At 38.8% G+C, this 25,919-nt stretch overlaps 1 protein-coding gene across 3 annotated transcripts in view; it reads right to left on the bottom strand.

The window, feature by feature from the left end:
• SOX2 (SRY-box transcription factor 2) overlaps positions 1-25,919 on the bottom strand; it is a 627,102-nt gene that overhangs the window by 11,567 nt on the left and 589,616 nt on the right. Inside the window, exons 11-12 of one of the 3 annotated variants that reach the window (XM_064493127.1) lie at positions 15,873-15,959; positions 3,620-3,905 (exon numbers count right to left, since the gene is read on the bottom strand). The gene's annotated coding sequence lies outside the window, so the exon portion shown is untranslated. Of the gene's footprint in view, positions 1-3,619; positions 3,906-6,990; positions 7,308-8,375; positions 8,697-15,872; positions 15,960-25,919 lie in introns of those variants that run through there. The other 2 variants (XM_064493132.1, XM_064493136.1) reach the window with 2 other exon arrangements.

Here is a 25,919-nt window from a genome sequence, read left to right as displayed (position 1 = left end):
TGATTAAAAGCCTTGATTCTTTTCCTGCCACTGTATCCAGATTCACTTATTGAGAAACACAAGCTGAGATTCTATTCTGGAATCAGATGGAGAAAGCATCTCTCATCTCAATGAACAGAAATTTCCCTGAAAACACAATGTCAGATGCACAGATTGTAGGAGGTGGGAGAAATAAACATAAAAACAACTTACATAGCCACAGTATTAAATATTTTAAAAAGTTATTGTGTTATGAAATTAAGCTAGTTTCCCTCAATAGGTAAACTTAAAAAAAAAAGCAAGCCCTAAATTTAAGGTTTTTTTAAAAATCATAAAACACTTTGTTGAGATCACGTGTTCATTTAGCACACAAATTGTTTCCATTTGATCTTAACACCTAGACAAACTCATATTTTCCCATTGCCTTAAATTCAGAGGATGTGTCATTTTTATAGTTATCTTTCTGGAAGAATTCAAAGTGTACGTTTGTCCTCGCTTGCTGACCAAAGAAAAAGTCAAAGCTCTTTCTTATGCAGACAGGTAGTTTTTGGAAGTGTAAAATACTCCTCTTCCCCTAGGATAATTTGGATTCCTGGTCAAATGAAAATGCTGAATTTCAAAAGAAAATACTCTTTATCATCGGATCACCTTTCCTGAACGCCTAAGGCTCAGAAAAGAGAAAGAAGGAGAGAGAGAGGTGTCAGGTACCCGTTTCTTAAATAATATCTGGAAATTAACTACTAGCCGGGGAAGGAAAAGTTTGATCAGGATTGGTTTGGGGGATGGGAAACATTCAAAAGAGACTAGCCTTTTCATTACACTCTGAAAGTAAATAAAAAAGGAGCAAGTTATTTCGTTTACTCAGAGACTCAGTTACTATACTTGACGGCCCTCCGAGGCCATTCAGGATGCTGCTGACAACGTCAAAGCAGAACGCAGCAGCATCTTCGGTTTTATTTTTTGAAATGTGGACAGGACGGAAGAAGTAACTTTTGCTTGGTTCTCCACTGTTACAGAGAAAAACTCTCTCTCTCTTTTAATCATGCTTCTCTATCTGTTTTACTATTGCTGAATCTTTGAAAAGAGCCCCAAACCCAAACGGGGGTAGGGAGTGGCTGCTGGGATGTGAGGAAGAGGAATAGGAGGAATAGGCTAGTCTTTATTTTTTATTGAATTAAAATTGTGTTATCGCCTTTTAATTCTTTATTGAGTGAAACTTATATTATCTTTCAAGGATATGAGAATTTGTTTCCTCGCCCCATCTCCTTTTTGGAGGGTTATTACCCCAGAGCAAGGTTCTAGCGATTTCCTGGACTGGTGCTGTGCTGCTCCTACTGTGTCCAACAGGGGGCGCTGGGCACGAACCTGCGCGGCGGCTCAGCGCCGCTTCACATCTGAGCCGGGTTCCAGCCCCGGAAGGCGAGAGCTGCTCGCGGGGTCGAGTACAGAGCTTTAGTCTTCGTGGATAAAAAGAGATTAAAGGCTAAATTCTTTTTTGGGGTGTGTGTGTGCGCGCGCGCGCGTAAGTGTGTGTATGGGGGGTTATCAATTTTAACCAACTACGGAAATGCAGAGCTTTTTACCCTTTGATGTTCTCATAAAGAAACTCTATCGGTTGAGGAATTATGCGGTTTCTGAGCCAACACTGTAGATACAGTGTGGGGATATTATTTAATTTGAAATATATATTTTCCATCTGTTCACATGATCCTTTTAGAAGTACTGACACCCATCACTTTGGCCTGTTCACCCTGCCCCAAGTTTCAGATACTTTACCTATTTCGAAGGCTCTTCTATTAATTTGAAGGGGAAGAAAAGAGACCCAAATATTTAAATCCCCCCCAGTTACTCCTCTGCATCCTCTTTCTTTCTTTCTTTCTTTCTCTCTTTCTTTCCTTTCTTTCTTCCTTTCTTTTAACAGAGACTTTTATGTGATTGACACATTTCACATTGCCTGTTCTGCAAAGCCAAGTATAAATGACAAGAAGTGACTCTAAAAATGTTTTTTGATGTTGGACTACAAAACACCCATGTATAAGATGAAATCTAAATAAAATTGTAATCCACCCACCCCCACCCTAATTTAAAAAAAAAAAAAACCCTTCACCTGTATTTAAATAGCGTGTCTTTAATTACAGCAGTTGGGGATGCATGAGGCTGAAATGAAATTAGCAGTCATTACCAGTCCTTTAACTCTGTGGTGCTTTTGATCAGCACTAAATTAGCTTTCCAGTCCTAACAAAGACTCTACAGCAAGCAGTGGGCTGTAAATAAGACAGCGCGACCTGCCCTCAACACCTTTTCTCTTGTCAATCATAGCTCTATCATTCAGCCCAAGATTAACCTTTATCTACCAAATTTCAAAAAAAAGAACGAAAGAAAGAAGAAAAAGAAAAAGGAAAAAGGAGGCGGGAAGGAAAGCCCCCTTACTACCACATGTCGAAATAACAGAGGTTCCTAAGAGCCCCCTTTAAATTGTATTATAATAAGCCCGTGTCAGAATCTGCAATTTCCAAATCATCCCTCCCCACCCCACCCCTCTGCACTTCCCCTGTAGATCAGAAGAGTCAGAATGCTGTTCAGGTGGAAAGGATTCCCTTTTCCTGAATTACTAATTGGGCACGGGCCACCCTCCTTAAGTCAGTTTGCCATTAGTCTCTCCTGTTACTCTAAGAAAATTTCGGGAGAGCGGGAATGTTTGAGGAGAAAACATTGATAATTTTAAGGCATATACATAAGTTTCCGGGATGAAAACAATCAATTTACTCCTCTAATAGTCTCTAGTTTCTAAGCCTGCGGAGAAAAAACCCACCAACAGCAACAACAAAAACCCAGCTGCTTTTCCCTGTACTGAATTAAGAAAGTAAAACATTGGTTCCAGTTGCCATTAGAGGGCGCCAGAGAGCAAGCCCCATCACCCCTCACTCAACTTCCCACAGAAGCCCTCCTAGCTTCTAGCTTCGCCAAGCTCTGTAATGCCTTCTCTCAGGTAATATTTCCTGCTTATCCTGCCCTCTTGCTTTTCTAGCCCTCTCAGTGTCAATCTCTTATAAAGAACGAGGTGTCGCCATGTCCCTTTCCTTCTCTTTCTTCGCATCCCTCCCCTCAACCACCGCCACCAAAATAGTAAGATGCCAGATGAAGCAGTAGCAACCCCTTCATATGTACCTTTTGACTTAAATCACCACTCTCGATAATCTTGGTTTGGGGAAAGTTCTTTGTAGGGATGAAACGGTAGAATTTAATATTTTCTAAATGGAAGCCTGAATTTTTCATTTCTGCATTTCTCTCTGGGGGCTCACGGATTTCTTCATTTTCATAGGAAAGGAAACACACACACCATTGCAAGGCAACTGATCATGCTCAGCACTAAAACTGTTCAAAAGAGAATAAAATAATGTCATTTCATTTCTGCATGTTAAAAGAAATCAAAATTAGCATTTACTTCCAAAAGTTAACGCTTTCAGACTTAAATCTGCCTGTGTTAAGTGACTGCCACACAGGGTGTATTTCCAGATCTCTTAAAGGTCAAAAGAAAAAAAAAAAAAAAAGAATGAGAGGGGAAGAAAGTGAGTTGGGGGGGTGGGCGGAGAGGAGTGAGCTAGCAGTGAATGTCAAAGTTGGGTTGCAAGCTACTTACATGTCCATGCCAGATCAGGGTGTTGTCTTGTAGCAGTTTGATTGGCAGGTAAAAAAGCGAAAGAACGTGAGGGCTCCCTGAGCCTCTTGTCAGCCCAAGCTTGATCACTTCTCACCGGACAGAACGAGCTGAAGGAGCTTGCAATTCCCCTCTCGTCCTCCATCCAAGGCACAGTGAATCCATTTCGGCTTTTCTTCCCCCCAGTCTCTCCATCAGCCTCCTGCCTTCACCCGCTTCGCCTTACACCAGCCTCCAAGACCTAGCCTAGCTTTGCCACTGCAATCCCCTGCAACAAGAAAAATCGTTTATGGCTTAAAACCCCAAATGGCTGATTTTTTAAAAGAGAGAGAGAGAGAGGGAGAGGGAGAGAGAGAGAAGAGAGAGGGTGAGGGGGAGAGAGGGGGAGCGAGAAGAATGCACCCAGAGAACAACAAAAAAGTCAGTTATCCTAACACTGCTCTATCCCCCCACCGTACAGAAGAAGAATAAAAAAAAAAGCTTTATGTTTTTTCAGTGGGTATTCAAAGATAATTTGATGCCATTGTTTCTGCTACAGATGGTTCTTTTAAATACAATAACACGGCTCTTTGTGCAGGCTACCCACAATAAAAATCGAAAGCGTTCCCCTGAATAACCATTTTGTTCTCTCTTGTATGGGGCCAACAAAAGATGCCGTGAGGTAATGGGTTCTGTTTATTGAAGCCATAGAATAGGGGTTTGATAAAGATTTTTTTAAAGCAGAAGACCTTGCAAGGTCGGGCTGATCTCTTCATATTTTTTTTTATTAAAATATTTGTCCAATAGATTATTCTTTGGTGCAGCTGCAGGTTTCCTCCTCAATTCTTAATCAGCCCAAACATCTGTCTCTTTGAGGAGGCTTTTAAAAAATCTGCAATTGTATCAATGGTGTAGTAACCTTATCGAATCCTGAGTTTTTAGGTTCAGTGCAGGCAGAGGCAATGGAGTTTCAATTCTATTTGGTCTTGATGGGGTGAGGTGGAGGGTTGGGGGAGAAGAGACACACCACCCCCAGATAGAGCGACTGGAGAAAGCCGGGCTTTCCTCCCGCCGCCCCCCACCCCCTGTTGACCATGCACAACTGCACAAGCCAGACACAGATCACTAAGGGCTTGAGCTGTGTCTCCTGATCTCTGCAAGCTCCAGCCGTGCATGCATGTTGGAGAGGGGTTAGGCATGTTTTCTTACCATGCTCCCCTTCTCCTCTGTTTAGGTCTCCAATCCCAGAAAACCTAGGAGGGGAGTCCAGGGGGAGGAGGGGAACCAGCTAAAGGTTAGTCTCTAGGACCCAAAGGGGCCTCCTCCTGGCTCGCTTTCATTCACTGTTAGGTAGCTTTGACTCATTGATTGCTATCCTTCCAGGGGACTGGTGGCCACAGTCTTCCTGCTACAGCACCCCATCCCTTCAGGCTTATTCTTAGAGCCACCCGGCTTCCCCCTCAGTTCCACAGAGCACATCTGCTTCCTCTTGGAGGGGAAGCCCTGTCACCTAGACCTGGCAGAGGTCTGTATCAACTCTGAACCCTGAACTGTTAGGCAGTGAGGGCGCTGCAGGGGCAGTGCTGGGGAGGATGGCTAGGTTTAGCTACCTTGCTGTAGGAATTAATGCCAGGGCTCTCTGGGCCTCCAATAGCCCAGTGTGACAGTAATCCACTTTCATGACTTTGGCTCTGTGTTTGTCACTTGTGGCTGGACAATAGTCTGGGAAAATGGCTTTAATCTTAAAAACAAGTTTTCACTGGGTTCTCTATCTCTGCCCCCTGCCCCATTTAGTCCTCCTTTTCTTCCCCAAAACCATTCAAAATAAAAGAAAGATAAACACTCAAATGAATCTTTTGACTGATCTTAGCTTTTACTTTCCCTTTTGGAAACAATAGTTACTAGTTTACAACTAGTCTAAAGTAATCTAATAAGGGATTCTTGGGGACTATTACTTAGACACCAATTAAAGTCTTTCCTACGAAACTTGAAAAACAAACACAAACAATAAAACAGGAAATTAAACAGTATTTCACATGATTGTTTCTCAATAATTCATTTTATGCCTCAGGATAAACACCTCAATATCAGTTCAAAAAGAATGAAAGTCAGGGCAATACTAAAAAAGTTAGGCACATCTCAACACTCTCTGGATCAAGAACATGCCTGTATAAGTGTGTCGGGGGAGGGAGGGAGTGGAGAATATAAGTCAAGAGTGACCTTTAATAGAACAGGCTAAGGAGTGTGTTACTTTTCTCTCGTAGGAAAGGTGGAGGGGGCATTATGCAAAACTGAAAGTCAATAGGAGAAATACTTCCTCTAACTAAAGGTGGAGTGAGAGACAGCAAATGTAAAATGTTTAATCCAGTGTTTCATAACTTTGCACTAGAAAAGTAATCCACTGAAATAACAGAATACTTTCTTCCTGCTTTCCTTGTCATTTTTTCCTGAACATCAAAACTTATAAAGGATGCCCCAACCTCATAAAAGCTATTTTCCTTTTCCTAATGAACTGAAAGAAGAATCTCAACTGCTTGTCCTCTTTCCACCATGGGAGGGATTTGGGACTGAATCTAAGTCTGTAAGATAGGAAGGTGTCAGTGAGTACCCTAAGGCATCTAAAGGTGAGTAAACCTTATACATCTTATTCAGTCCCAGCCACAAGGAAGTTTAAAATCTCTCAGTTGGCCTCACTCTCTTCTTAAGGACAGGAAAACACTTTTGTAGGTATCTCCCCCAAAGTTGTCTCAAAAGCAGTAATGCAATGGCACTCTCTCTGACATGGGAGAAGGCTTCAGCTTATAACTAAAAAATGCGGAATGCGTCACGATGAAGGGCCAAAGTGACAAACTGCCTTGGTAGGTGAGGGAATCAAGAACCAGTTGCCTGCAACTGGATAATTGCTTTAAAAGAAAAACCTTTCTGTATCCACAAACTTAAGCTGTCTGGTCAGCTCCTCTCTTGCTGGAGCAAACACACATCACCAAAACGATTCTAAGTTATAGGCTTTCTAACCTGATTGGGGAATCCGTATATACCGATTTATGGGCATTTACAGATGGCTCTGAATTGGAAACTTCACTGTTCAAAAGTGCTTTGGTCCAAAGTTGAGCTCTCCAATTTTATAAGCAGCAAGCCGTGCTGGGGAGATGGGGGAGGGGGGCTACCGCAACCCTTACCCTCAGACTGGGACGCATTCAGCACGAACGATTCAGATTGAGGAAGGGAGGGAGGGAGAGAGAGAAGGAAGGATGGAAGGAGACAAGGAAAGGAAGAGAGGGGCTAAAAAAGAGGATTTAACCAGACAAATGGCAGAAGGGATTAGCAATATGGGGCACCAGGGGCCTGGTTTTAAATTGGCGAGTGCTGCTTACAAGGAAACATTATACGCACGATCAGGGTCTGGATGTTCCAGCGAACCAATACCATACAAATCACGAGTTTCACGGAGATGTCATAGTGTCATGCTTTAGCCATCAGCTACAGTGAAAGCTGTAGCTTCCCTCTCCGTAGGCAATCCATCGTCATTCCCTAACTGGCCTTTCTACCTTCTTCACACGGAAATAACTCGGACTCCGACGGCCTCCGGCGCGGGCTGGATCCCGGGGATCCAGCCGACTGCCGGCAAGCAGGGCTCGGATAGGAGCGGCCCGCGCCAGGTCGGAGGGCGACAGCTTCTCCAGCCTGCGAAGGGTATGGCTGCGAGCGCCATCAAATATACCACGGGACTCTGAACGTGCTGCTCCCGTCAACTCGCCCAAAACGATGCAATTACTACTCAAAAGAACTCAACACAACCCCGCCACTTGATGCGCACTTAAAATGACGGGGGAGCGCGGCCGGGCAGACCCCTCCGCCCGACGCCTCCCGGGGAGGGACGTGGTTTAAATCCAAGCTCTTTAGATTCTAAAACCTGACCTGAGAGTGCGCGCGAGTGTGTGAACAGCCTGGGAACCTCATTTTTCAGAGCCTCTAGACTAAACTTCTAGAATAAACTCTTGTAGCCTCGGCCCTCGCTCCTCTCCCCTCCTTTGCTGGGTCAGCGGAAACCCGAGGGCAGTGGGGCCGCGGGTGCACGAGTCTTCCTGGGTCGGGCCTGCCTGCCAGGTTGGCGGGGCCCTGCGGGACGGGCCCGTCTCGCGCGATCTCGCTTGCGTCGGAAAGCAAAGCCTCGGCCAGTCGGGCTCGGCTCCCCGGGCTCCGGAGCCGCGGCGCGCGGCCCGCCCCGCGGCCCTCGCGCGCCGCCGCGTTTCCCGCGCTCTCGGCACGCACGTCCCGGCGCGGCGCCGGCTGCGGGCCCGGCTCAGACTCTGGCTCCGGCTGCGAGAGGGAAGGCGGAGGCCCTCCGCCGAGGGACTGGCGGCGCCGGCCGAGTGAGTGGAAGCCTGGGTTCCGGGCGGCCCTTCCCCACGCTGGGCGACCTGCGAGCCGGGGGCAGGTCCCTCTGACTCTAGACTAAGGGTGTTGGGACCCGCTGGTCCCCGCGAGCGCACAGTGTGGCCGGTTTGGTTCGTTGCCCAGTGCGCCGCGTGCGGAGACGGGAGCCCGGCACAGCCCTGGGAGCGAGGGGAGGCGGGCGTCCTCCCGCAGGACTGGGCCGCGGGCAACTCCGGGGGTGCGCGGGCGGAAAGTCGGGAACGGAGGGCGGCTCCTCTCTGAGGCGGCGGCTCGCCGGGCAGTGGCCACGACCCGGGAAGCCGAGGTGGCAAAGAGGGGAGTGCAGGCTCGAAGGCGGCCTGCTTTCTTAATGGCCACGTACCGTCATGGTCTTCCTTCCCACCCGCGTTCACACTTCTGGAACTCTCTGAGGTGCACCCCCTACCTCCGCCCGCCCCATCTTTGTTTTATGCGGAGACCGGCAGCAGGGACTAAGAAGGGTGTGTTTTTAGAGTTAAGAGGAAAGTTGGAGGCAGGAGTAAGGCCTCTGGGTAGCATTTATCAATGGCCTCCTTAAAGTTTTCTTGTTCTATATGAAATGAAATTACACATGCAATCATCTGTTTTGTGTTTATGTGTTAACAGTATTAAATTTAAAGTGTCAAACATTTATAATAGACCACACATTTTGTGACTCCCTCCCATCCCCAATTTCTTACTTTATTAACATTTTAGAGTTTCAATAAATGGAAATGTCTTTGGTCTTTCAACCTCTGAGTAACAGGGTGGTGGAGTGAGGGGAAGAGACCATGGCGTATTTGTCTTACGTCCCTTTGGCGTATTCTTACCAGTGCCATGAAAGTTTGAAAAGATATCCCAAAGTCTGGTGATTATTCTGTTTCTCGTTTTCAGAGGCCCAGGGATGGGCAGTTGGTATGGGTGGCTTACTAATACATTCTTAAAGAGTAAAAATTGTGGTGAATTTTGGAAGAAAAGGAGCATGACATTGAAGGTTTTGCCTGTGGAAAGGAGTTAATGACCCAAGGAAACTGATTCTAAGGAGAATGTCTGTTTACACCTCCCCTTCCAATATCTTCTCCTAACATTCTCTCTTTACCCTTGAAAAAAAGAGCAACATTCTCTTTGCTTGAGGGTAATAAGAGGAAAAGAACTAACCTTTAATGACCATCTATTATGTACCAGATACTTTCTCTTCTTTAATTCTCATAATAATCTTATAAAATTGGAATTATCCCACCCCCCCCCCCTTTTTTTTAAAACAGAGTAAGGAAGATTCAGCTGGGTTAAATGTCTGTGGTTACACAGCTGGGAAGAGTAGATCTGGGTTGAAATCTAGCTCTATCATTCTAAAACCCAGCCTGCTCTTCAGAACCTGGTAGACTGAGTCCAGATAGATTCCAGCAAGCATCATTGGTTACTGTCTGTTGTTGGTACAGGAGGAAACTGATTGTGAACAGTGTGTGGTCTTGTCTTTTTTTTTTTTTTTTTTCTCCTTTCTCTGGAAGGCAGCTTCTTCATTCTGGCTCTCCTTAGGATCTTTTGGCTATGAAGAGATTGATTTGAGGCAAAGATATAAAGGTTTATGTCTTTTTCTTGTGCAATACCAAAGTTGAACTTGCTGTTTAAACTCAATTTTCTGAAGTTAGATCTCAATTGGCATCAGGTTTAAGCCCACCCATCCGCTGGCTTGATCAAGGTAATGATTTCATGAGGATATACTCACATAGGTCAAACTGAGTATCACTCTTAAAACTCCAGCCTCAGAAACCAAAAGGGTGGGAGGGAAATATAGTAATAACAGAACACATGATTGCTAATTAACCTTATTAACAACTGCAAACCAGTGAACATTTATATTTTTATTTTCTCAGAAAGGCAATTAATTTTTTTTGCCTTCTATTAACTACCTTTCCCCCCCAGATAATCACCTATATCAAAACCACCCTTTAGAAGGTCAGTAGAAATTATTTTAAGACATTCAAATATAAAAAAAAGTATTGTTATTTTAATAGGCACTGTGGACAGTTTAATTTGTATCTTGTATTAAATTAAACATATGGTGAACAGGGTATAATAGATTTTCTATAATTTAGCTGCCAATGTGGCAACAGCAGCCAGTTACTCTCACCAGCAGACTTGTCAGTGGTTTGTTTACTAGCTTATTTGAATTAAAATAAAGCTTCGCTTCTGCTGACTGCACATCATTATCTATGAGACCATAATCCTGCTAGCAAATCCTATATCTTCCAGAACTGGCTCTTTTGTTTGGGATTACTGAGAGCTTAGCCTATAACAAAGAGGAATAAGGCATCCCTCTCATCCTCATAATTAAGTGTGGGGACTAATTTAGAAACAAACCCAGAAAGATGTACTATTTGGAGTTATATTTCTATACAGAATGGAGGAGAAACAGGATAGGCCAAACACCTGATTGTTAACAGAATGTTTAAACTATTAAGCAAGTGTACTACAGGAATCCAGCTTGTTAAAATTAAGAGCAACAGCAAATAAGGCATTGATGACCTTTGCACGGGGCAGTAATTCTGTATGAAGGATCTGAAGGTATGTTTGGGAAGAGGAAGTATTAGGGTGTCAAGCAGAAGATGTGCTGTATGCTTTGTGAATGCCATTTATTTTGTTCTTTCATTATCCTAACAGGCTGCACAATTAATAGTTACTGTTATGAGCAGAGTTATTAAAATACTGAATAAAAATAACAAAATAAGTTTTCATGCACTAGGAAAAATATAACTGTCCTTGAAAATTGTTAGCATTTTACTTCCAAGGTCCATGAAATTTAGCGAAAAGAATGGGTGATTTCTTGGCTCTTTCCATACATCCAGCTCAAGACAGCTTCATGAATTCTGGTAGCCCAATTCTATCTATATTTAAGAAAAGAATTTCACAACTAGGATGTACATAAAAACAGCTTTTACAGTCCGCAATCCGTATATACATAAACTGATGCCTGTTTGTTAAAGAAGAGGGAAAACACATGGGTTGATTTATCAATGTCTTTAACATTAATTGTCACAGATGGGAATTCTGAGGGCCTATGTGAAACCAAACCAGACCCTGGTGAATTATAAAGCAAGTCCTTAGACTTTTAAAAACATTTAGGCAAAGTGACAGTTCAGAACATCTGTTAGCCTTCTGTCTGAGTATAAACTAGATGTCATGGAGTGCACAGCTGTAGGCATTTTAGGCTTTTTTGCCAACATCTGTCACAGCAGTACAATAATATAGGTAATTATCAACACCTTATATAAACTGTTTGCTATTTTTAATTTCTAGAAAGAGTAAAATTAGTGTTATAGTCCTTGGCAAAAATAATTGAGATGAATATAATCATTTTTCTCTAAAGGATGAATAACTGATCTGATCATTCTTTGAAAAACACACATTTTAAATATTTTCTCCAGCCAATATTGGTATTATGCCATTTTGAGAAGCAAAAATTCTAAGTGACTTTTTTTGAAAAGGCAAAAGTACAGTAAGAAGGAGGATAGAAAGAGGCCAATAATTTGCTATTCAGAGCAACCAAAGGTGATATGTTTTGTGATAAGAGGATAGAGTTTGTTAATAACACACAATTGTAGCATTAATAGATTCCATATTCATAAAGATTAATAAGTCATTTTATAATGTCAGTATAGCAAAATTTGTATTATGAATTATAAATAGTTGTCTTCCTCCCCTCTCCTTGATCCTTTGGGTCCTAGAATTTTGCAGAGAAATGGCGTATAAAACCATAATTCACATCTTACTATCTTAGTTACTAAAGTTGATTTGAAAGTGTTAGCACATCATGTAAATCCAAGGACCCTTCATTCTTTTAGTGCCCCCAGGATATGGATCATGTACGGTGCTTATTCTAAGATACTGGGCATTATTGTCTCGTAACTGATTCCCTTGACCCATACTATAGTTGTTTTTCAGTCTAAAGAACTCGAAGCAGCAAGACTGTATTCCAAAGCACCTGTTCTGGGGAAGATGCCAGTCAATAATGTCTTATTGAAAGATCAGGCCCAGCTAGAGAAAATAAAGGAATTGAGCTGCAGTTTGATTTCATCATCTAAACATGCAATGTAATCTTAACCAATTCATTACACACTCCTTTTGTTTCCACTACAAAAGGGATGTTGCCTTTGTCAGAGGTTGTAATTCCAGTATGTTCAAGCAAAGACAAGGGAGAAATTGAAAAAGTGCTATCAATTCTACCCACAGCCAGGGAGAACTGTAGGGTCAGAAGGTCATTATCACCATCCCAGGTACAGTTTAAACTAGACCACAGATAGTTGAAGTTTCCATGTTGCAATAGAAAGGCAAAATAAAGAAGACTCACAGAAAATACTGAGTAAGAATAGGAGTAGGAAATCATATTCTTGAACACATTTGATTGAACACACGAAGAATCAAATGAGGTAAATCTCTGTTTGGACAATAGTTGTGGATGCTTAAAACTATGCTTGCTTAGAACAATTTTATGGAGGGCAGAAATTTTATTAATGGGAGGCTACCATGGCAATAAAAATAATCACAGATGTCAACATTCATAATCTAAAGGTTTTGAGAGGGTCAAATGTGGAGAAGGAGCAAATAAGTATAGATGTAAAAGGCAGACAACTTGGTCCAAAAGAAAAGATTAAAAGTAAGATGGCTAAAGAAAAAGAGAAATGTGATAGATACTTACTGAGACTAAGACTGTGCGGTTTGAGAGAAGAGCAAGAGGATATTGACTACCAAATGGAGTATTAGGGACCAAATAAAATGTAGGGCCTGTGAGTGTCAGCACTTCCTAAGGAGACTGATCAGCTGTGAGAAATTAGTCTTGGCAGGAGAAACATTTAAAAATAATAGTAGTACCGTTTTGAAGTCTGTTAAAGTGCGTTCATTTTATACTTCTCAACGCTGTATTTCTTTACCAGTGAGGAAAAAAATCAATGTATTTTGACATCTAGGAAAGGGGGGAGAAGAGAAAGTAACCCATTTCCCATACAACTTAGAAAATGCTTTATTTTTAATGATGAATTTAACTCCTTAAGAGCTTTACTTTTTTTCCATCAAGTTTTAAACGTTCAGGACAGAATAATATAACAAGGATATCTGCAATGTCAGATACCAGAGTGAGCTTCAGGAATGACTGGCTAAAAACAATCCTCACTACAGTTGTGATTTGTAAGCAAATACATGCTATTTCAGAGTTTATATTGTGAATATGAAGATATATTTGTGTTTAAATATTCCTCCTTGATTACTTGGCACTCCTTTATTGATAGGAATAATACTTTGTTAGGATCCATTTTATATGTTGAAAATTATTTGCTAGGAATCAGAGCTAACTCTGATCGACCTGCTGAAATAGACACGTTTGCAGTCTGCATTCTCTCATCTTCTTCCCTCTTTTGTGCTGTTGCCTCTCCCGGCTTGTGCCCACTGCCCTCATCTTTCTTCATTAAGTGTCTTGATCTAGGCAGATCTTCCCTAGGTAGTGTCCGAGGCTTGCCCCATCTTTCCACTCTTCAACGTCTGGAACAAATGGCTAATAAATGGGTTCACCCTAATGTACTAATGACTGATAATTACATTGTGTTCTTTCTTCAAAGTTACTAGCTTTATGCTGGAAGCTCTTTGAAGGAGAAGTGGACACAGATCTTGGTCATTTTTGTATCCTCTCTATCACCCAACAAAGTGCCTTCCCTATGATAAATACACATTAACTCCTAAATGAATATTTCTTGAGTTTTATGTTTTTCTCTCCACATCTAGTTATATATCACTGAGAGTAATCCTTTATTTTTTATTTTTAGGTTTTATGTTATTTTTTAGGTACTAACAGAGAGATACAGCAGTCAAGCAGAATCAGAGTCTTTAAAAGTGATACTTTTTTCCTGACTGACATTTATATAAACATATTAAAGGGAAAATTTAAAAGGAAAAATGTACTCTATAATACAACCATCCTAACACTGTAAATAACTTCTCTATATTCCTGTCTGATCCTTGGCTTACAGATAATTAAAAATTACATTTATAGTACACATATTTTTGGATTTTTATGTTTGTTTAATTTTATTGTTTTGAAATTGAATTTATCATGAAGGGACAAAGACTTACGCTAAATATTAAAATCTCTAATGATGAAATTTCAGACCTTCACACACAAAAACCCCGGAATATATTTTTGGATTGGGGAAACTTTTTCAGAGCTCTCTAGGGGCGGTGTTTCTGAATCTTTTATAGTCTAACTCATAAGGTCTTCTGTTTTAGAAGCAGACATTAGAAACATAGGATTTTAGGAACATATGGTAGGTAGGCCTTAGAGAAAGAGAAGTTCCAAAATGAGATTTAATGGTAGGCGCCAGCTTCTATAACTGAAGGCATTTACCTGTCCTGGAGTCTGTCTAGAAAAAAGCCTCAGATCTTTGAGTTTTTCTATCCTTATTCCAAATACATACCTTATGATGAGTTTAACCAAAGGGGTTTGGATGTGTAGGCCATATTCACTAGTGTTAAGAAAAATCAAATTAATTTCTCTGTTATCAATCTAATCAGTCACTATCACTCTTGTAGCCACCCCAATGCCCTTTACAGAAGAAACACTGGAATGTTTTGTTAATCAAGGGATTATATTAAACACTTCAAGTGTTATATAATTAGTATTTTTACCACTGTAACTCAGAAAGATTTGGAAGAACTGCCATAGTGTGGAGTTTAGCCTTGAATGTCCATTACCAGGAAATGGAATGATTAGAAGAATATAACTAGTATTTAGAAATGTGCACTTCAATGCAGTCCATTTCTCTCCTTTTCACCTACTCCGTTATGACCTCTGTTATCTGCTGTGGTACTTACATGTTTAATGCCAGTAGTGAGCCCCTTTCTCTCTCTCTCTCCCTCCCTCTCTCTCTCTCTCTGTCTCTCTCTCCCCCTCTCCCTCCCCCCCCCCCCCACACACACACTCCGGCTGACCCTTGATACTCAAGTTGCAAGTGGGTGATTCATTGTGCTGTGCAGTTTAACTCACCATTTCTTATTTAAGTAGGCATCTGGAGTATTTTTTCCTCCTAACATAAAACTAAAATCTTACAAGGCCACTGACAACGTATAATATTACCAGTCTAAATATAGGAGATTGCTTCCTTTTTTAAAGAAGTTAGAGTTCATAAGATCAGAGAGCAAAACCCTCTGGGATTCTCTCCCTTATGATTCAGCTTGTCCTGAAGGGGCCAGAAAATCAGGCCACAGCCCAGACAGAGAAAATTGTGCGACATGGAAAATGCAGAGCCGATTCCCATCTCGCACCTGCAGAATCTGCTGTCAGCTGTTCAATTCTAAGTTCTGTGGCTTTTCTTGATTCCTGCCTGTTTGCCTGGCTAATTTATTAACTCCTTAATATCTGCAGCAAAGACCACATAGGCAAATATTTATGGGATCACAAAAAAGACAAGAATGGAAGGGTGGCTGAGCAGGCTGACTGAATTTTGTGTTTACTGCACTGAACCGTTGCTGAGAGTTGTCTCGACAGCTGCACATGGGCCAGAGTGGCATCTCAGAATTCAGCCTTGACTTCCTAGTCTTGCTTCCATTCATTCCACCTTCAGCAGCCATCGAGCCATTCAGTACACCATCCTCATTTTATGTTGCAGGCAAAAAGCCAACAAAAATATGGTCACATTTAAAAGCCTTTTAAGCAGTGAGCACCTCCCTCCTTTCCCGATTGTTCCCTATTTTTTCACATTCCTAGTTAATAGGTTTTTAAAGCAGTTTCCCCAACTCTTTTCCTGCCACATACTGTCTTGCGTGGCATCTATGCAGCAAAAGGCTGTTCTTCAAGAGGCTTTTAAATCCATTGTACCTCTTTGTGCCTTTCAACTGCTAACTCTTCAGGTACAGGCTCTTTCTTGCTTAGCATATTTTGCATGTTCCAAGCCATTCACAGCAACTACAGGAAAAGTGAGGATAGAAATAAAAATAATAAACACAGTCATTTTAAATGAAGTTTAGAGCCATGTTTGCAGTTTTCTATTTGCTCAGGGTATCTCATAGATACCCATTAAGGGGAACATCTTCAGGAAGTGTACACTTTTGAGTTGAAATATAAATAGGTTTCTTTTTTCTTTTTTTCTCCCTCCCTCTTATCTTCTCCCCCTCCCACCCTCCCTCCCTTTCTTTTTTCTTTTTTCTTTCTTTCTTTCTTTCTTTTTTTTTTTTTTTTTTGAGAATGAAAGTTCCCTGGTAAGTCTCAAGGCTTTAGTTTGTTGAAACACTGATACACCATAAATTAGGTTGTTTGGAAATCCCCTCCTTGTTTTTATCAATAGAATGAGGATAAGAGAAAGATGCAAATGATGAACACTAAAAAACCTAAATATTGTGAATTAGAAAGGATCTAAAGGTCTGTATTTACATTTTTCATTTAACAAGTATTTATTGTCTACTATGTGCCAGGAATTGTGCTTGGGCATTAGATGTAAAGATGAATAGGAAATAGTCTCTGTTCTAGAAGCAGCTCAGGTCTAGTGAGGAAAAAATACAGGTAAATAAGCAATTAATTAAATATGTATTTTGAGAAATAATGCTTTATGGTCTTGCTTGAAATTGAAAGGATTTGTTTAACTCAGAGATAAGAAATCTAAGGTAGGTAAGTATGCTGTTAAAATATGAAGTAAACAACTCTTCCCGCCTGACTACAGAAAATAATAATGACTAGCCCTCATTTTTAAATACTTAAAATTGTATGATCTTTTCAGACCCTGCAATGCTATATGCTTTTTCTTCAACTCTGAGATCAGTGATCTCATCATGTTGGCAGAATGAACTGAAGTTTTCTAAGTAATGTAGCTGTTATCCATTATTTAAATACTTAAGTCTTACAGTATGTTCTTTTTTCCCTGGCTTTGTTTGGTGGGTGATATTTAATAAGTTATAGAAAACTAGATTAACGAAGGCTCTCAAGGATAAAACTGCTTGTAGCAATCTTTTTTTTTTTTTCTTTTTCTGTGTTGCCGCTATGCTTGGCACAAACTTTACATTTAAATTATTTTCCCACCATTTGTTTATAATTCTGTCTCTCCTTTAAAGAAGGGTTCATGTCTTTATCCTGGTTGATATCGCAGTGCCTACCATAATGATTGGCACATAGGAAAGGTTTAGGAAGGAAGGAAGGAGTGAAGGCAGGAAGATGGTCAATCTTTTCTATACACTAAAGTAGTATACAGATTATTCAGTCACTTGTGTCACTCTATCTTTGAAACCACAAGTTTTTACTTTATTTTATATACCATATAATACTTCACAGCTTAGCTTTTAAGATGAGCTGGTCACTCAGTACATTCAACTTCAGACAGCCAGATGTACCATAGTTATTTTTTATTTGCACTGATTATCTGCAAAACTACAATTAAGATAATTCCATTCAAATAGGTTTGGATAATAGTGTCACTAAAGAGGACATAACCACATAAAGTCTTGCAGTTAAGAGCCCAGAGTTCCTTTTTTTTTTAAGATTACTTTCCGTTTACAGTTATTACAAAATCTTGATTGTATTCCTTGTGTTGTACAGTACATCGTTGGGCCTATCTTACATCCAGTAATTTGTGCCTCCCACTTCCCCACTCCTATATTGCCCCTCCCCCACTCCCCACTGGTGGCCACTAGCTTGTTCTCTATACCTGTGAGTCTGGTTCTTTTTGGTTATATTCACCATTTTTTTTTTTAAGATTCCACATATAAGTGATATCATACAGTATTTTTCTTTCTCTGACTTATTTCACTTAGCATAATACTCTCCAAGTCCTTCCATGTTGCTGCAGATGGCAAAATTGCATTCTTTTTTTTATAGCTGAGTAGTATTCCAGTGTGTATGTGTGTGTGTATGTGTATCACATCTTTTTTTATCCATTCATCTGTTGCTGGACACTTAGGTTGCTTCTATATCTTGGCAATTGTAAATAATGCTGCTATGAACATTGGGGTGCATGTATCTTTTCAAATTAATGTTTTTGTCTTTTTGGGTATATACCTAGAAGTGGAATTGCTGGATCATATGGTAGTTCTATTTTTAGTTTGTTGAGAAACCTCCATACAGTGGAAGCCCAGAGTTCTTATTCTGTTCTTTCTTTAAAGGAAGATTGGCTTGTGCCAAAGTCACACTTATTTTTGATTAGAGATCATACAACATTTATGGGTCACATTGTGATCAATCATACCTTATGTTGGACTTTTCCTCCTGTATGTAGTTTGTAGGATTTATAATCTTTTAAACATTTAAAATAAACAGCTGTTACAGAATATGAGTGGGCACGCATTTAAAAAGAAAAAAAAAGCTATTTTAAAAAAACAAAAAAGCAAATGGTTCCTAAATCTTTGTTAAAGGAAGGAAAACTTGGATTTTTCTTTCTGATGATTCTGATTCATTCATTAAGTCAATAATTAATTGACTATTTATTGACTATCAATATTGTCAAGGTGTTATATGGGTGCTGTGAAGTAAACAAAAATGATTAAGAAATAGTCCCTGCCCTCAGGGAACTTTTAGGCAGAATATGATTAATGTCTCAAGGGAGGCACATTAGGGAAGTAGCATTTAAACTGGATCTTGAAGGATTTAAACCAGTGGAGATGTGAGGAAGACTTTATAAGCAGCGACAATAGCATGTGCTAAGACTCCAGACAGGAGCATGGAGGAAGCATTGGGATGAAGGCTTGTGTTGGTTTAAGGTCATATAGTGGAGATATTTAGATACAAACTATGAAATTTATACTTCAGTTCAGGGAATACAGACCAATTACTTTTTAATTTAGAAAATAGAAATGTGTTTTTTTTAAAGGAAGATTAGGCTGTCCATCTGTTGGATGGCTAGGTGTGAGGGGAGGGAACACTAGCAGTGGGGAGCTGAGTTGGGAAGGCGTGAGATTCTAGGATAGGAGTCTCATATTGGATTTTGGCTGTGGTGGCCGAAACAAGGAGATGAGTGCTGGATGAATACTGTAGCTATAGGAGCTGCTAAAATTTGCCCTAAACAGGAGTGATGGAAAGCAATAAAAGGGAATCAAGTATGGCACCAGATTTTGAGCTGGGAAGACAAGGAGAATGACGGTATTAGGAGTAGAAAGAGAAAAGTCAGATGGAGAAACTAGTTTAGTGGGAAAGATATTAATTTGGTTTTGACCCTGTTGTATTTGAATTGTTGTTCATTTGTTTAGGTTGAAGACAGCTATCGGAGTAAATGAAAATGAGGATCTTGGGAGAGAGGTCAGAACTAGAGATAGAGATCTTGGAATCATTTGTATTGTAATGATAATGGAAGCTCTGCAGGGAATATGGTCTCAAAAAGAGAGAGAGGGTGGTGAGAGAAGAGAACTGTGGACAAAACCTGAATGCTTAAATGCAAGAAGATAAGCCCATAAAGGGAGACAGAGACAGACTTATCAATAAGATTAAAGGAGTATCAGAATTGTGAAGGGTTATGGGGACCAAGAAAGGAAAGAGTTTAAAAAATGAGGTAAGTCAATAGCAACCAGAAATGTTCAGTTTTTAAAACAAATTCACATTTTAAAAACATTGCCTATATTTTACCTGCATGTTTTTGGTATTACATATTCCATAAATATGTTCTGTGTTTGGAAGGATCCACACCAAACTGTTAGTAATTGTTAATCTGGAGGAGTTGGATATGGTAGATTTTCTCTATGTAAGTGTATAAAGATATATCAGTGAGGATCTCAGGAGGAAACAGATGGCACTTTCAAATTAGGATAATCAAAAACAGTTAATAAAGAGACTGTTTACAAACATGTGGATGAGGTGTTGGGAAACCACAAAGATTAATGTAGTATCCCAAGGCTAGCAACAGCAGGGGTTGTTAACACCCCAAGGCCCTAAAGGATGAAGAGAAGGAGCAATTTTTGAAACTCAGGAGTGGTGGAGGGATGACTGCCTTGGGAGGAGCTGTGACTTTGGTCAAGGAGGCAGCAAGCCTGAAGGGACCTCTGGGAAGGAGACTGGGGGAATAAATATCCACTCGTCCCTCCTTTGGGTTTCTTTTTGCAGACAGGCCTAATCCAGTCGGGAGCTATATATCTAGGCAGCAGTCTATACAGGGCAGCCTCCTGAGGCAGAGCAGGGTGGGAAAGGGTCTGGATGGGCAAATAGAAGATATTTGGTGCAAACTGCATTGTATGAATTTAAAAACATAATTGTGTATTCTCTTTTTTTAAGGGAATGTGTAACTTTCTGCATACTTATGCATTCATATAATACAAAATTATAAAGTACATTATTGTATAAATAATGATTAAAGAAAAAGCATCTATAAACTCTCCACCAAAAAAGGCCCCAGTGGGATTTTACAAAACTTTCAAGGGATAAATGATATTTATGTTATATAAATTGCTCCAGAAAATGGAAAAAAAAAAGAAGAAAAGAGAAGCTGCCCCATTGCCCAGCTCATTTTATGAGGCTTGTATAGTCTTGATATAGGATAAGGAAGATGTAAGACAAGAAAAGCATAACTTATTTCATTCTGTGGATGTGGGTACAATAACTCTGAATATTAGCTAACCAAATCCAACAGTTTATTTTAGAAAGTACATATTGATCAAGTAGTTTTTACCCAAGACTGAAAGGATGTTACAACATCAGAAAAATGTATCAGTGTACTTCATTTTAATATTAGATCTAAGAAGAAATAGCATATGATGATTTCCTGAGACACAGAAAAAGCATCTTATGATAAAAGTTGCAGAATAAAATATTAATACTTATTTGTGAAAAATGTACAGATTAGTAGGAGTATCAATGATTTTTCTAGGCAATTTATGGGAAAAAAACTTACTGGGATAAATTAGAAGCATTTCCACTGAAACAAAGAACAAGAAAAAAATGTTTACAGTTTTCACTACCATTTAAACATAATATTGGAGGTTCTGCCTACCTTTTAAGGCAGAATAAAGGTGTAAGGCATGTTAGGGTTGGAAGAGATAAAAATCATTATCTATAGATAATATGATTATATAGAAAATCCAATTGAATCACCATATTATGAGTGCTAACAAAAGTTTAACAAGATTAGTAGAGGTATACAAATCAACTAAAAAAGCGTTCCTTTTAAACAAGTTACTCTTATAATAAAAATAAGATATTATTTTAAGACACATAAATCCTCATTTTTTGTTTCCTTCAGTAGAAAAGTAGAAAAGACATAAATAAGATATGAATAAATGGTGAGAGATAACTGTTTGCTTGGTTGCTATGATTTAACCTAGTAAAGTTATTAATTCTCTTCACATACACATGCAGAGTAAATGAAATTTCAATCAAAAGTCTAACTGCATTTTGGAGGAACACAACAAATTATAAAATTTATATGAATGGCCAAATTTCTAAAAATGTACATAGGAAAAATGAGCCAAATAGGTGTTAGTTACTCTCACTCATCAGCTATTAAGACATACTGCAAATGGTGATGATGATGATGATGATGATGATGATGATGATGATGATGATGATGATGTTGATGTTGATGATAATGCTTTTGTTCCTGCAATCTATAAATAAACCAAAATGAAACAAAATTGAGAGCTCAGAAATAGACCTAGTTATATATAAGGACATATGATAAATATTTGTATCACAAAGCAATTGAAAAAGGACAAATTGTTTAGTAGATGATGTTAGGATAACTATTTCATTATATGGAGAAAAATACAGACCTCTAACTTACATGAAGTTTGTCTCCAGATAGATCAAGTATCTAAATGTGAAAGATAAATTGATAAAGGTGATAGAAGATAATAGAAGAAAATGTGAAATAACGTCTTTGTGACCAAGGGGTAGGAAAAGGCTTTTTAAACAGAATCTCAAAAGCATCAACTTAAAGGTTGGATTTAGTTACACCAAAATTAAGGATTTTGTTCAATGTCATGTTCCATAGATGAAGTTAACAAACAGATGTTAGATTGGGAAAGGATATTTGCCACATTTAAAACCAGCAAGGGATAATAGCTTGCTAAACAAAATCTCAATGCATGAACCCCTTTAATCAACAAGAAAAATATGGGAAACCTAAGAAAAGAGTTCAAAAAAATTCATAAGAGGATAAACAGGTAATTCAGAGATGATGTTTGAGTAAATAGCAAATATATGAAGAGTTGCTAAAGTTCATTGTAAAGAGGTGAAATGCAAATTAAAGCAACAATAAAATATCATTTTATAAGTATTTGAATGTCAGCAATTAGAAAGGCAGATAATACCAAGTATTGGAGACGATATGGTATAGTGGAGATTTTTGCACTGCTGATGGTGATATAAGTTGCACAATAACTCTGGAAAGTCATCATATGTGTGACAATCCCACTGATGAATCTGTTTTTCCAGATAACTAGCAAGAATTTGAGTGGGGACATGTTCATGGATGTTATAGTTTCACTCATGGAAGTAAAGAGTTAGATGGATCTGAGGTGTCCAATGAGTAATTTTAATCAATAAGTAAATACAGTAGATGCATACTATGAAATGATATGCAGCAGTAAGAAGCAATGAACTAACTGATCATGGAAAAAAAATTTCAAACATAATCATGAAAGGAAAAATAGGAAACAGGACAAATGCTATTTATATAAGTAGAATACACATAGTTCTTTACCAAACAACACCTGTTTTATAATGCTACATACATTTAAAGATACATAGTACTCTCTTTAAAATAGATAAGTACTCAGAGGAGGGAAATGAAAGTGAAATGGAAGAAAGAGTGAAATAAAGTAGAGGAGAGGGATCTTGCAAGGATCACACAACATGCTGAGAAATTAAGACCACAGTTAGATCAGCTTGCTGTCTGTGCATCTGAAGTTCAAAATCTAACAATAACAAATGAGACATTTAGGTGGTTTTCAATCTTTTGCTACAATGGCTATCTTTGTCATATATCATTTAAAATAAAAAAACCAACAAAACATTATACTAACATTTCTGAGGTATTTTCTCCACTCCTGTTTTTTCCTAAGACAGACTTATGGTATTCCAGGCAGAAGTAAAGTTAGTTATGTGCCTAGCAAGTATCCAGGGTATTCTCATGGCCTCCTTGACTGATCTGGTTTCAGTGATCTGAGAGACAAGGTCTATTTCTGCAGCTTTCACACATTTTGGTCTCAGGATCCCTTTATACTCTCAAAATTATTGAGGATCCGGAAGAGCTTTTGTTATTTACCATGTAAGGAATAAATGTAAATATTTAATAATTTAAGAATAACCGTCATAAATCCGTAAAGTGTTAACATAATAACATTTAAAATGAAAAATAATTATATTTTGCAAAACAAACATTTAGTGTGAAGAGTGGCATCATTTTACATGTGTACGAATCTCTTTAATGTCTGACTTAATAGAAGACAGCTGGATTCTCATATTTGTTCTGCATTCATCTCTTGTGAAATGTTGTTTTGATTGAAGTATATCTGGAAAATCCAGCTTCACAGACATATAGTTGGAAAAGTGAGCGATATTTTAACAGCCTTTTCAGATAATTGTGGATATTTGTCTTTGATATTGCACCAAAGCTCGACAAGTGGTAGTTCTTGAAGGTGATTTTCAGTTTGAAATCTGAAACTATTATCAATGAACTTTTTGATATTAAAATTTATTGGCATGTCTTGTACTTTGATGAATCTTTTATCCATGCATAACTTTGTAATGTCATGCATTGGTCATTTGGAAAATATTGGTTCACTAAGTTATATATATCATATACAATATTAAAAAATCACATTTGTTAATTATAACACTGATCTCATCAGAAAAGTGCTATAATATTGGGAAGCTATGAAGCTTACAGTAGTGGATACAATTTTTCTAAAGTTCTAATTTTCATTGAGAGTTTTTGGTAACAGTACTGTCATTTTTTTCCCCTCGAGGTTATAGACTTGCTTTACTTTTGAGAAAATACCAGATACTCAAGTCTGAATAAAGTATAGTTTGTTTGCAGATTTTTCTTTCAAATAACAATGGTGTTCCATGAAAAAAGGGGCTAGTAGTTCAGGTTGCAACTCAGCTGCAACTCAAAGTTTGACGAGATTATCTGTGATCCTTTGTGTGGTGTGCAGCAGAAGTGTTTATACATACTTCCCATTTTATAACACAGAATATTAAAAAGGCTTATTCTCAAGGGTTGAGATTAAATAAAATTAATAATTTCTACTGACTCATCAAGGACATTCTTAAATGACTGGCTTTCCTCCCTGTATGGTGGTGAATGACAGAGATAGAGCCGTTTTGTGCCAGTGTCTTGATGTGTGCTAGGGTGGCAGCTGTCTTGTGAACTGTCTCTCGATTTCACCCACTCTTCCTCAGCTTCCATTTCTTTCCACTTCCTAAATTTGAAGAAGGGTTCGTGAATTAGGAGAGTTCAACTTCTCCCAGGGATTGAAAGTAGCACATAGGAGGAGGACCAAGAAGTTACCTAAGAAAGAGGGGAAGGAGGAATAAGAAAGAAAGTGCAGAGAGGGAGAGACTGATTTGGATGACGTTCTCTGGTCCGACTGTATTGCAGTTTTAGCAATCTCCATGTCGGAACTTATTTTTAACCTTCAAATGTTACAGTGGGAAAAGCATTTCTAACGATGACTTCAGAAATTATGTAAGAAAAAATACTGAAAAAAATTTTTAAAAAGCATTTCTGCATGACAAGAAACTACCATAAAGTCAAGAGACAAATATTAGCAATTGATACCAAACAAAAGACTAACCACCTTTATGTATAAAGAACTCCTAGATGTGAGAGAATGGATTAAACATATAAACAGGTATGTATCACAGAAAAGGAGTTGTGAATGGCTCCTTAATTTATAAAAAGATGTTCAACCTCACTTGTCATAAATGCAAATTATAGCTACATGAAGTACTACTTCCCACTTATCAAATCGATGAAAATCTTTCAATTTGACAGTATATTGACAAGACTATATGTAAAAAGATATTTTTGTACACCCCTTGTAAGAGTATAAATTGGCATAACCCCTACAGAGAGCAATTTAGAAGTATCTGTCAAAATTACAAATTAGCCTTTGCCCTGGCAATTTCACTTCTGGGAACTTTTCCTATACATGGACTTGCATATGCACATATGTGAAATGACATTTAAAGAAAGTTGGCTTTTTTTTTTTTTTTTTTTGGTCTTGGTTGTATTTGCAAAAGTTTAGAAACAACTGACTGTCCATCAGTAAGAACTAATAACAGTGCATATGTGTTGAAGGAATTAATGGTAATGGGCATATTGGGGGCAAGAATAGGAGGGAGACCTTTCACTGTAGGTCTATCTCCTTATATTTTATTTTGAAAAAATTTAAACATATTACCCACATTTAAAGGATTTAAAAAATTCTTTATACTATGTGGTAAGTATTAAATTTGTCCTTTATGGTTACTAAGATAGAAAATGGGAAGAAAAATAATCCATCTGTTTTCTGCTGAAGTGAAATTGGAATTATGACCTAATGGTGTCTTATTTTCAGTAGTCACTTAATACATATTGGTTGAATGAGTGAAACAAATGGACAGTGACATTGCATTGCTATTAGGTAGTTTTATGATCGTGGTACACACAAGATAAAATTCACTTTTAGTTCCACTGTCTTTCCTGCTTGTGACATTATCTTCTTTCCTATTCTTCCTTCCTCTTCCTCCTTTTCTTTTTCACATAAACATGAGCTTCAACTCCTACTTCACTACCCAGACCTAAATAAAAATATGTTTGAAAGAACTACTCCACGTGAATGGACAGTTGTCTATATGAGATCTGGTGGTTTCAAATTATGCCCATTTTCTTTTACAAACAATAAAACGGGGTCTATATTACATCAAATAAACTGATTAAAGTTGAAAATTTTATTTAAGCCTTTGTGTACA

The sequence above is a fragment of the Camelus dromedarius genome, chromosome 2 (assembly GCF_036321535.1).
Source record: "Camelus dromedarius isolate mCamDro1 chromosome 2, mCamDro1.pat, whole genome shotgun sequence".
Taxonomy (NCBI): Eukaryota; Metazoa; Chordata; class Mammalia; order Artiodactyla; family Camelidae; genus Camelus; species Camelus dromedarius.
This window is presented reverse-complemented; position numbering and strand designations above follow the sequence as displayed.